The sequence below is a fragment of the Callionymus lyra genome, chromosome 11 (genome assembly GCF_982586985.1).
Source record: "Callionymus lyra chromosome 11, fCalLyr1.hap1.1, whole genome shotgun sequence".
Taxonomy (NCBI): Eukaryota; Metazoa; Chordata; class Actinopteri; order Syngnathiformes; family Callionymidae; genus Callionymus; species Callionymus lyra.
In genome coordinates this window covers 3,367,728-3,381,497 of record NC_141828.1, presented here as the reverse complement: position 1 = coordinate 3,381,497, position 13,770 = coordinate 3,367,728, and positions in this window count along the sequence as shown.

Here is a 13,770-nt window from a genome sequence, read left to right as displayed (position 1 = left end):
TATATATTTATGTAAACATGGTGACATCACTCTGGCGCAGGTGTCTCTAGAAGATCTACATCAGTGAAGAACATGTTAATAAATATATATTTATGTAAACATGGTGACATCACTCTGGTGCAGGTGTCTCTAGAAGATCTACATCAGTGAAGAACATGTTAATAAATATATATTTATGTAAACATGGTGACATCACTCTGGCGCAGGTGTCTCTAGAAGATCTACATCAGTGAAGAACATGTTAATAAATATATATTTATGTAAACATGGTGACATCACTCTGGCGCAGGTGTCTCTAGAAGATCTACATCAGTGAAGAACATGTTAATAAACTAAATATATATTTATGTAAACATGGTGACATCACTCTGGTGCAGGAGTCTCTAGAAGATCTACATCAGTGAAGAACATGTTAATAAATATATATTTATGTAAACATGATGACATCACTCTGGTGCAGGTGTCTCTAGAAGATCTACATCAGTGAAGAACATGTTAATAAATATATATTTATGTAAACATGGTGACATCACTCTGGTGCAGGTGTCTCTAGAAGATCTACATCAGTGAAGAACATGTTAATAAATATATATTTATGTAAACATGGTGACATCACTCTGGTGCAGGTGTCTCTAGAAGATCTACATCAGTGAAGAACATGTTAATAAATATATATTTATGTAAACATGATGACATCACTCTGGTGCAGGTGTCTCTAGAAGATCTACATCAGTGAAGAACATGTTAATAAATATATATTTATGTAAACATGGTGACATCACTCTGGCGCAGGTGTCTCTAGAAGATCTACATCAGTGAAGAACATGTTAATAAATAAATATATATTTATGTAAACATGATGACATCACTCTGGTGCAGGTGTCTCTAGAAGATCTACATCAGTGAAGAACATGTTAATAAATATATATTTATGTAAACATGGTGACATCACTCTGGTGCAGGTGTCTCTAGAAGATCTACATCAGTGAAGAACATGTTAATAAATAAATATATATTTATGTAAACATGGTGACATCACTCTGGCGCAGGTGTCTCTAGAAGATCTACATCAGTGAAGAACATGTTAATAAATAAATATATATTTATGTAAACATGGTGACATCACTCTGGCGCAGGTGTCTCTAGAAGATCTACATCAGTGAAGAACATGTTAATAAATAAATATATATTTATGTAAACATGATGACATCACTCTGGCGCAGGTGTCTCTAGAAGATCTACATCAGTGAAGAACATGTTAATAAATAAATATATATTTATGTAAACATGGTGACATCACTCTGGCGCAGGTGTCTCTAGAAGATCTACATCAGTGAAGAACATGTTAATAAATATATATTTATGTAAACATGATGACATCACTCTGGTGCAGGTGTCTCTAGAAGATCTACATCAGTGAAGAACATGTTAATAAATATATATTTATGTAAACATGATGACATCACTCTGGCGCAGGTGTCTCTAGAAGATCTACATCAGTGAAGAACATGTTAATAAATAAATATATATTTATGTAAACATGGTGACATCACTCTGGCGCAGGTGTCTCTAGAAGATCTACATCAGTGAAGAACATGTTAATAAACTAAATATATATTTATGTAAACATGGTGACATCACTCTGGTGCAGGTGTCTCTAGAAGATCTACATCAGTGAAGAACATGTTAATAAATATATATTTATGTAAACATGATGACATCACTCTGGTGCAGGTGTCTCTAGAAGATCTACATCAGTGAAGAACATGTTAATAAATATATATTTATGTAAACATGATGACATCACTCTGGTGCAGGTGTCTCTAGAAGATCTACATCAGTGAAGAACATGTTAATAAATATATATTTATGTAAACATGGTGACATCACTCTGGTGCAGGTGTCTCTAGAAGATCTACATCAGTGAAGAACATGTTAATAAATATATATTTATGTAAACATGGTGACATCACTCTGGCGCAGGTGTCTCTAGAAGATCTACATCAGTGAAGAACATGTTAATAAACTAAATATATATTTATGTAAACATGGTGACATCACTCTGGTGCAGGTGTCTCTAGAAGATCTACATCAGTGAAGAACATGTTAATAAATATATATTTATGTAAACATGGTGACATCACTCTGGTGCAGGTGTCTCTAGAAGATCTACATCAGTGAAGAACATGTTAATAAACTAAATATATATTTATGTAAACATGGTGACATCACTCTGGCGCAGGTGTCTCTAGAAGATCTACATCAGTGAAGAACATGTTAATAAATATATATTTATGTAAACATGGTGACATCACTCTGGTGCAGGTGTCTCTAGAAGATCTACATCAGTGAAGAACATGTTAATAAATATATATTTATGTAAACATGATGACATCACTCTGGTGCAGGTGTCTCTAGAAGATCTACATCAGTGAAGAACATGTTAATAAATATATATTTATGTAAACATGATGACATCACTCTGGTGCAGGTGTCTCTAGAAGATCTACATCAGTGAAGAACATGTTAATAAATATATATTTATGTAAACATGGTGACATCACTCTGGCGCAGGTGTCTCTAGAAGATCTACATCAGTGAAGAACATGTTAATAAATATATATTTATGTAAACATGGTGACATCACTCTGGTGCAGGTGTCTCTAGAAGATCTACATCAGTGAAGAACATGTTAATAAATATATATTTATGTAAACATGATGACATCACTCTGGTGCAGGTGTCTCTAGAAGATCTACATCAGTGAAGAACATGTTAATAAATATATATTTATGTAAACATGGTGACATCACTCTGGTGCAGGTGTCTCTAGAAGATCTACATCAGTGAAGAACATGTTAATAAATATATATTTATGTAAACATGGTGACATCACTCTGGCGCAGGTGTCTCTAGAAGATCTACATCAGTGAAGAACATGTTAATAAATAAATATATATTTATGTAAACATGGTGACATCACTCTGGTGCAGGTGTCTCTAGAAGATCTACATCAGTGAAGAACATGTTAATAAATAAATATATATTTATGTAAACATGGTGACATCACTCTGGCGCAGGTGTCTCTAGAAGATCTACATCAGTGAAGAACATGTTAATAAATATATATTTATGTAAACATGGTGACATCACTCTGGCGCAGGTGTCTCTAGAAGATCTACATCAGTGAAGAACATGTTAATAAATATATATTTATTTAAACATGGTGACATCACTCTGGTGCAGGTGTCTCTAGAAGATCTACATCAGTGAAGAACATGTTAATAAATATATATTTATTTAAACATGGTGACATCACTCTGGTGCAGGTGTCTCTAGAAGATCTACATCAGTGAAGAACATGTTAATAAATATATATTTATTTAAACATGGTGACATCACTCTGGCGCAGGTGTCTCTAGAAGATCTACATCAGTGAAGAACATGTTAATAAATATATATTTATGTAAACATGGTGACATCACTCTGGTGCAGGTGTCTCTAGAAGATCTACATCAGTGAAGAACATGTTAATAAATAAATATATATTTATGTAAACATGGTGACATCACTCTGGCGCAGGTGTCTCTAGAAGATCTACATCAGTGAAGAACATGTTAATAAACTAAATATATATTTATGTAAACATGGTGACATCACTCTGGCGCAGGTGTCTCTAGAAGATCTACATCAGTGAAGAACATGTTAATAAATATATATTTATGTAAACATGGTGACATCACTCTGGCGCAGGTGTCTCTAGAAGATCTACATCAGTGAAGAACATGTTAATAAATAAATATATATTTATGTAAACATGGTGACATCACTCTGGCGCAGGTGTCTCTAGAAGATCTACATCAGTGAAGAACATGTTAATAAATAAATATATATTTATGTAAACATGATGACATCACTCTGGCGCAGGTGTCTCTAGAAGATCTACATCAGTGAAGAACATGTTAATAAATATATATTTATGTAAACATGGTGACATCACTCTGGCGCAGGTGTCTCTAGAAGATCTACATCAGTGAAGAACATGTTAATAAATAAATATATATTTATGTAAACATGGTGACATCACTCTGGCGCAGGTGTCTCTAGAAGATCTACATCAGTGAAGAACATGTTAATAAATAAATATATATTTATGTAAACATGGTGACATCACTCTGGCGCAGGAGTCTTTAGAAGATCTACATCAGTGAAGAACATGTTAATAAATAAATATATATTTATGTAAACATGGTGACATCACTCTGGCGCAGGAGTCTCTAGAAGATCTACATCAGTGAAGAACATGTTAATAAATAAATATATATTTATGTAAACATGGTGACATCACTCTGGCGCAGGAGTCTCTAGAAGATCTACATCAGTGAAGAACATGTTAATAAACTAAATATATATTTATGTAAACATGGTGACATCACTCTGGCGCAGGTGTCTCTAGAAGATCTACATCAGTGAAGAACATGTTAATAAACTAAATATATATTTATGTAAACATGGTGACATCACTCTGGTGCAGGTGTCTCTAGAAGATCTACATCAGTGAAGAACATGTTAATAAACTAAATATATATTTATGTAAACATGGTGACATCACTCTGGTGCAGGTGTCTCTAGAAGATCTACATCAGTGAAGAACATGTTAATAAATAAATATATATTTATGTAAACATGATGACATCACTCTGGCGCAGGTGTCTCTAGAAGATCTACATCAGTGAAGAACATGTTAATAAATAAATATATATTTATGTAAACATGGTGACATCACTCTGGTGCAGGTGTCTCTAGAAGATCTACATCAGTGAAGAACATGTTAATAAACTAAATATATATTTATGTAAACATGATGACATCACTCTGGTGCAGGTGTCTCTAGAAGATCTACATCAGTGAAGAACATGTTAATAAACTAAATATATATTTATGTAAACATGGTGACATCACTCTGGCGCAGGTGTCTCTAGAAGATCTACATCAGTGAAGAACATGTTAATAAATATATATTTATGTAAACATGGTGACATCACTCTGGCGCAGGTGTCTCTAGAAGATCTACATCAGTGAAGAACATGTTAATAAATATATATTTATGTAAACATGGTGACATCACTCTGGTGCAGGTGTCTCTAGAAGATCTACATCAGTGAAGAACATGTTAATAAATATATATTTATGTAAACATGGTGACATCACTCTGGCGCAGGTGTCTCTAGAAGATCTACATCAGTGAAGAACATGTTAATAAATATATATATATTTATGTAAACATGGTGACATCACTCTGGTGCAGGTGTCTCTAGAAGATCTACATCAGTGAAGAACATGTTAATAAACTAAATATATATTTATGTAAACATGGTGACATCACTCTGGTGCAGGTGTCTCTAGAAGATCTACATCAGTGAAGAACATGTTAATAAATATATATTTATGTAAACATGGTGACATCACTCTGGTGCAGGTGTCTCTAGAAGATCTACATCAGTGAAGAACATGTTAATAAACTAAATATATATTTATGTAAACATGGTGACATCACTCTGGCGCAGGTGTCTCTAGAAGATCTACATCAGTGAAGAACATGTTAATAAATATATATTTATGTAAACATGGTGACATCACTCTGGTGCAGGTGTCTCTAGAAGATCTACATCAGTGAAGAACATGTTAATAAATATATATTTATGTAAACATGATGACATCACTCTGGTGCAGGTGTCTCTAGAAGATCTACATCAGTGAAGAACATGTTAATAAATATATATTTATGTAAACATGGTGACATCACTCTGGCGCAGGTGTCTCTAGAAGATCTACATCAGTGAAGAACATGTTAATAAATATATATTTATGTAAACATGGTGACATCACTCTGGTGCAGGTGTCTCTAGAAGATCTACATCAGTGAAGAACATGTTAATAAACTAAATATATATTTATGTAAACATGGTGACATCACTCTGGTGCAGGTGTCTCTAGAAGATCTACATCAGTGAAGAACATGTTAATAAATATATATTTATGTAAACATGGTGACATCACTCTGGCGCAGGTGTCTCTAGAAGATCTACATCAGTGAAGAACATGTTAATAAATATATATTTATGTAAACATGGTGACATCACTCTGGCGCAGGTGTCTCTAGAAGATCTACATCAGTGAAGAACTTGTTAATAAATATATATTTATGTAAACATGGTGACATCACTCTGGCGCAGGTGTCTCTAGAAGATCTACATCAGTGAAGAACATGTTAATAAATATATATATATTTATGTAAACATGGTGACATCACTCTGGCGCAGGAGTCCCTAGAAGATCTACATCAGTGAAGAACATGTTAATAAATATATATTTATGTAAACATGGTGACATCACTCTGGCGCAGGTGTCTCTAGAAGATCTACATCAGTGAAGAACATGTTAATAAATAAATATATATTTATGTAAACATGGTGACATCACTCTGGCGCAGGTGTCTCTAGAAGATCTACATCAGTGAAGAACATGTTAATAAATATATATTTATGTAAACATGGTGACATCACTCTGGCGCAGGTGTCTCTAGAAGATCTACATCAGTGAAGAACATGTTAATAAATATATATATATTTATGTAAACATGGTGACATCACTCTGGCGCAGGAGTCTCTAGAAGATCTACATCAGTGAAGAACATGTTAATAAATATATATTTATGTAAACATGATGACATCACTCTGGTGCAGGTGTCTCTAGAAGATCTACATCAGTGAAGAACATGTTAATAAATATATATTTATGTAAACATGGTGACATCACTCTGGTGCAGGTGTCTCTAGAAGATCTACATCAGTGAAGAACATGTTAATAAATAAATATATATTTATGTAAACATGATGACATCACTCTGGTGCAGGTGTCTCTAGAAGATCTACATCAGTGAAGAACATGTTAATAAATAAATATATATTTATGTAAACATGATGACATCACTCTGGTGCAGGTGTCTCTAGAAGATCTACATCAGTGAAGAACATGTTAATAAATATATATTTATGTAAACATGATGACATCACTCTGGTGCAGGTGAAAAAAACAATAACAACAACTTGAAGATTTTCATCAATTTCTTTCATGAATCATTAGAAGAAAAGAAACGAAATCAAAGGTTTCAAATACTGTTTTATTGTCGTCATGGAAACGATGATCAACAAATAAATGTTAATAACAAAATGTTATTATTATTGTTGATTCATCGCGTCGTGTGAGTCTTGGTTTGAATGATTTTCAACTTGTTGTTTATTTTGGTGCAAATAAACAAATACAATCAGATTTTTATTTGTATTGTGTTTTCATGAAGAACATAAACAAACATCTACTGTCAGCAAAACAAACCCATTCATTGAAATCAAAAAAGAAAACGTGAACGAATGAAGCCACGAAGCAAAATGAAAGTTTATGAATTAAACGGTTTTCATCGAGTGGAAGATAAAGAATGACAAGAACGAGTTCATGAAGGTCATTACAAAGGTCGTTCCCCAGGGATCCACCTCCAGAGCTGCTGCTGATCCAGGGATCCACCTCCAGAGCTGCTGCTGATCCAGGATCTTCACCACGTCATCAGTTCTCTCCAGCACCTCCATGGACTCTCCTACACACTCCTACACTCTCCTCTTTTCTCTCACTCTATCCTCCCTCACTCCTCTCCTTATCCATCTGTCTACCCCCCCATCCTTCCTCCCAGCCGGTCAAAGCGGCAGGCCGTCAACAATGAGTCTGGTTCTGCTCCAGGTTTCTGCTTCTAAAAGGAAGTTTTTCCTCGTCATAGTTCACTGTACAGTGTTTTGTTTCTTGCTCTTTGTTGAATTGATCTGTTTTTCCTTAATCAACTGTAGTCTTATTTCAACTGTATAGTGTCTTGAGATAACTTTGTTATGATAAGACACTTGAAATAAAATTGAATTGAATTGAATTGAATTGAATTTGATTGTGTCGTCGAACGATGACGTAACAAACCTTTGGAAGATGAAATTTATTTAAAGATTTTTTTTATCTTTTATATTTATTTTTTATCTATAAATAGAAACTTCATTTCAATCGATGTTTTCTGGGAGTTGTTGTGGACGAAACAAGTGTGTGTTGATTTCACGGAACATCCGAGGACGATGACATCATCCAGGTGTGCATTTCTGCTTCATCCTGTTACACATCCAACTAAGTAATCCACGACAACAAATTCCACTCAGGAGTCTTTTTATAGCAGCGACATGTCGTCTCTGGAGCTCCTGTAATCCTGAGACGAGCCGACACTCCTGATGCATCATTCCTGCTTTGTTGGGAGGATCCGTCTCAGGCCCGGGTCGGCAGCACCTCGTCATGTGACTCATACGCTCCTGGAGGACTCGCTGCCACGTTCGGTTCCAGCCGTGACTCGGAGACTGTGAAGCTCTGATTGGAGACGAGTCACACGGATGTGCAGGAGGATGTTTGTCAACTTATTACCAGGTCCAGAAGACGGAAGATGACCCGAGGCTCCAGTCACGTGTGAGACGACAGCCAGTGACGTCCACCTCAGTCTGACCCAGAAACTCTCACCTCGTCTGGATCAGTGAACACGTCGTGATCCTCCGTTAACAGACGTCCTGACGCCGGGAGTCATGACTCTGAAGCCATTCATTCCAAAGTTATGATTCCAACGTCATGATTCCAAAGTCATGATTCCAACGTCGTGATTCCAACGTCGTGATTCCAACGTCGTGATTCCAACGTCGTGATTCCAACGTCGTGATTCCAACGTCGTGATTCCAACGTCGTGATTCCAACGTCGTGATTCCAACGTCGTGATTCCAACGTCGTGATTTCAACGTCGTGATTTCAACGTCGTGATTCCAACGTCGTGATTCCAACGTCGTGATTCCAACGTCGTGATTCCAAAGTCATGATTCCAACGTCGTGATTCCAACGTCGTGATTCCAGCGTCATGATTCCAACGTCATGATTCCAACGTCGTGATTCCAAAGTCATGATTCCAAAGTCATGATTCCAAAGTCATGATTCCAACGTCGTGATTCCAACGTCATGATTCCAACGTCATGATTCCAACGTCATGATTCCAACGTCGTGATTCCAACGTCGTGATTCCAACGTCGTGATTCCAACGTCGTGATTCCAACGTCGTGATTCCAACGTTGTGATTCCAAAGTCATGATTCCAACGTCATGATTCCAACGTCGTGATTCCAGCGTCGTGATTCCAACGTCGTGATTCCAACGTCGTGATTCCAAAGTCATGATTCCAACGTCATGATTCCAACGTCATGATTCCAACGTCATGATTCCAACGTCATGATTCCAAAGTCATGATTCCAACGTCATGATTCCAACGTCGTGATTCCAGCGTCGTGATTCCAACGTCATGATTCCAACGTCATGATTCCAAAGTCATGATTCCAACGTCGTGATTCCAGCGTCATGAGTCACACGGATGTGCAGGAGGATGTTTGTCAACTTATTACCAGGTCCAGAAGACGGAAGATGACCCGAGGCTCCGGTCACATGTGAGACGACAGCCAGTGACGTCCACCTCAGTCTGACCCAGAAACTCTCACCTCGTCTGGATCAGTGAACACGTCGTGATCCTCCGTTAACAGACGTCCTGACGCCGGGAGTCATGACTCTGAAGCCATTCATTCCAAAGTTATGATTCCAACGTCATGATTCCAAAGTCATGATTCCAACGTCGTGATTCCAACGTCGTGATTCCAACGTCGTGATTCCAACGTCGTGATTCCAACGTCGTGATTCCAACGTCGTGATTCCAACGTCGTGATTCCAACGTCGTGATTCCAACGTCGTGATTCCAACGTCATGATTCCAACGTCGTGATTCCAACGTCATGATTCCAACGTCGTGATTCCAAAGTCATGATTCCAACGTCGTGATTCCAACGTCATGATTCCAACGTCGTGATTCCAACGTCGTGATTCCAAAGTCATGATTCCAACGTCGTGATTCCAACGTCATGATTCCAACGTCATGATTCCAACGTCATGATTCCAACGTCATGATTCCAACGTCATGATTCCAACGTCGTGATTCCAACGTCGTGATTCCAACGTCGTGATTCCAACGTCGTGATTTCAACGTCGTGATTCCAACGTCGTGATTCCAACGTCGTGATTCCAACGTCGTGATTCCAACGTCGTGATTCCAACGTCGTGATTTCAACGTCGTGATTCCAACGTCGTGATTCCAACGTCGTGATTCCAACGTCGTGATTCCAACGTCGTGATTCCAACGTCGTGATTCCAAAGTCATGATTCCAACGTCGTGATTCCAACGTCGTGATTCCAACGTCATGATTCCAACGTCATGATTCCAATGTCGTGATTCCAGCGTCGTGATTCCAGCGTCATGATTCCAAAGTCATGATTCCAACGTCGTGATTCCAACGTCATGATTCCAACGTCATGATTCCAACGTCATGATTCCAACGTCGTGATTCCAACGTCGTGATTTCAACGTCGTGATTCCAACGTCGTGATTCCAACGTCGTGATTCCAACGTCGTGATTCCAACGTCGTGATTCCAACGTCGTGATTCCAACGTCGTGATTCCAACGTCGTGATTCCAACGTCGTGATTCCAACGTCGTGATTCCAACGTCGTGATTCCAACGTCGTGATTCCAACGTCGTGATTTCAACGTCGTGATTCCAACGTCGTGATTCCAACGTCGTGATTCCAACGTCGTGATTCCAACATCGTGATTCCAACGTCGTGATTTCAACGTCGTGATTTCAACGTCGTGATTCCAACGTCGTGATTCCAACGTCGTGATTCCAACGTCGTGATTCCAAAGTCATGATTCCAACGTCGTGATTCCAACGTCGTGATTCCAGCGTCATGATTCCAACGTCATGATTCCAACGTCGTGATTCCAAAGTCATGATTCCAAAGTCATGATTCCAAAGTCATGATTCCAACGTCGTGATTCCAACGTCATGATTCCAACGTCATGATTCCAACGTCATGATTCCAACGTCGTGATTCCAACGTCGTGATTCCAACGTCGTGATTCCAACGTCGTGATTCCAACGTCGTGATTCCAACGTTGTGATTCCAAAGTCATGATTCCAACGTCATGATTCCAACGTCGTGATTCCAGCGTCGTGATTCCAACGTCGTGATTCCAACGTCGTGATTCCAAAGTCATGATTCCAACGTCATGATTCCAACGTCATGATTCCAACGTCATGATTCCAACGTCATGATTCCAAAGTCATGATTCCAACGTCATGATTCCAACGTCGTGATTCCAGCGTCGTGATTCCAACGTCATGATTCCAACGTCATGATTCCAAAGTCATGATTCCAACGTCGTGATTCCAGCGTCATGAGTCACACGGATGTGCAGGAGGATGTTTGTCAACTTATTACCAGGTCCAGAAGACGGAAGATGACCCGAGGCTCCGGTCACATGTGAGACGACAGCCAGTGACGTCCACCTCAGTCTGACCCAGAAACTCTCACCTCGTCTGGATCAGTGAACACGTCGTGATCCTCCGTTAACAGACGTCCTGACGCCGGGAGTCATGACTCTGAAGCCATTCATTCCAAAGTTATGATTCCAACGTCATGATTCCAAAGTCATGATTCCAACGTCGTGATTCCAACGTCGTGATTCCAACGTCGTGATTCCAACGTCGTGATTCCAACGTCGTGATTCCAACGTCGTGATTCCAACGTCGTGATTCCAACGTCGTGATTCCAACGTCGTGATTCCAACGTCATGATTCCAACGTCGTGATTCCAACGTCATGATTCCAACGTCGTGATTCCAAAGTCATGATTCCAACGTCGTGATTCCAACGTCATGATTCCAACGTCGTGATTCCAACGTCGTGATTCCAAAGTCATGATTCCAACGTCGTGATTCCAACGTCATGATTCCAACGTCATGATTCCAACGTCATGATTCCAACGTCATGATTCCAACGTCATGATTCCAACGTCGTGATTCCAACGTCGTGATTCCAACGTCGTGATTCCAGCGTCGTGATTCCAACGTCGTGATTCCAACGTCGTGATTCCAAAGTCATGATTCCAACGTCATGATTCCAACGTCATGATTCCAACGTCATGATTCCAACGTCATGATTCCAAAGTCATGATTCCAACGTCATGATTCCAACGTCGTGATTCCAGCGTCGTGATTCCAACGTCATGATTCCAACGTCATGATTCCAAAGTCATGATTCCAACGTCGTGATTCCAGCGTCATGAGTCACACGGATGTGCAGGAGGATGTTTGTCAACTTATTACCAGGTCCAGAAGACGGAAGATGACCCGAGGCTCCGGTCACATGTGAGACGACAGCCAGTGACGTCCACCTCAGTCTGACCCAGAAACTCTCACCTCGTCTGGATCAGTGAACACGTCGTGATCCTCCGTTAACAGACGTCCTGACGCCGGGAGTCATGACTCTGAAGCCATTCATTCCAAAGTTATGATTCCAACGTCATGATTCCAAAGTCATGATTCCAACGTCGTGATTCCAACGTCGTGATTCCAACGTCGTGATTCCAACGTCGTGATTCCAACGTCGTGATTCCAACGTCGTGATTCCAACGTCGTGATTCCAACGTCGTGATTCCAACGTCATGATTCCAACGTCGTGATTCCAACGTCATGATTCCAACGTCGTGATTCCAAAGTCATGATTCCAACGTCGTGATTCCAACGTCATGATTCCAACGTCGTGATTCCAACGTCGTGATTCCAAAGTCGTGATTCCAACGTCGTGATTCCAACGTCATGATTCCAACGTCATGATTCCAACGTCATGATTCCAACGTCATGATTCCAACGTCATGATTCCAACGTCATGATTCCAACGTCGTGATTCCAACGTCGTGATTCCAACGTCGTGATTCCAACGTCGTGATTCCAACGTCGTGATTCCAACGTCGTGATTCCAACGTCGTGATTCCAACGTCGTGATTCCAACGTCGTGATTCCAACGTCGTGATTTCAACGTCGTGATTCCAACGTCGTGATTCCAACGTCGTGATTCCAACGTCGTGATTCCAACGTCGTGATTCCAACGTCGTGATTCCAACGTCGTGATTCCAACGTCGTGATTCCAACGTCGTGATTCCAACGTCGTGATTCCAACGTCATGATTCCAACGTCGTGATTCCAATGTCGTGATTCCAGCGTCGTGATTCCAGCGTCATGATTCCAAAGTCGTGATTCCAACGTCGTGATTCCAACGTCGTGATTCCAACGTCGTGATTCCAACGTCGTGATTCCAACGTCGTGATTCCAACGTCGTGATTCCAACGTCGTGATTCCAACGTCGTGATTCCAACGTCGTGATTCCAACGTCGTGATTCCAACGTCGTGATTCCAACGTCGTGATTCCAACGTCGTGATTCCAACGTCGTGATTCCAACGTCGTGATTTCAACGTCGTGATTCCAACGTCGTGATTCCAACGTCGTGATTCCAACGTCGTGATTCCAACGTCGTGATTCCAACGTCGTGATTCCAACGTCGTGATTCCAACGTCGTGATTTCAACGTCGTGATTTCAACGTCGTGATTCCAACGTCGTGATTCCAACGTCGTGATTCCAACGTCGTGATTTCAACGTCGTGATTCCAACGTCGTGATTCCAACGTCGTGATTCCAAAGTCGTGATTCCAACGTCATGATTCCAACGTCATGATTCCAACGTCGTGATTCCAACGTCGTGATTCCAACGTCGTGA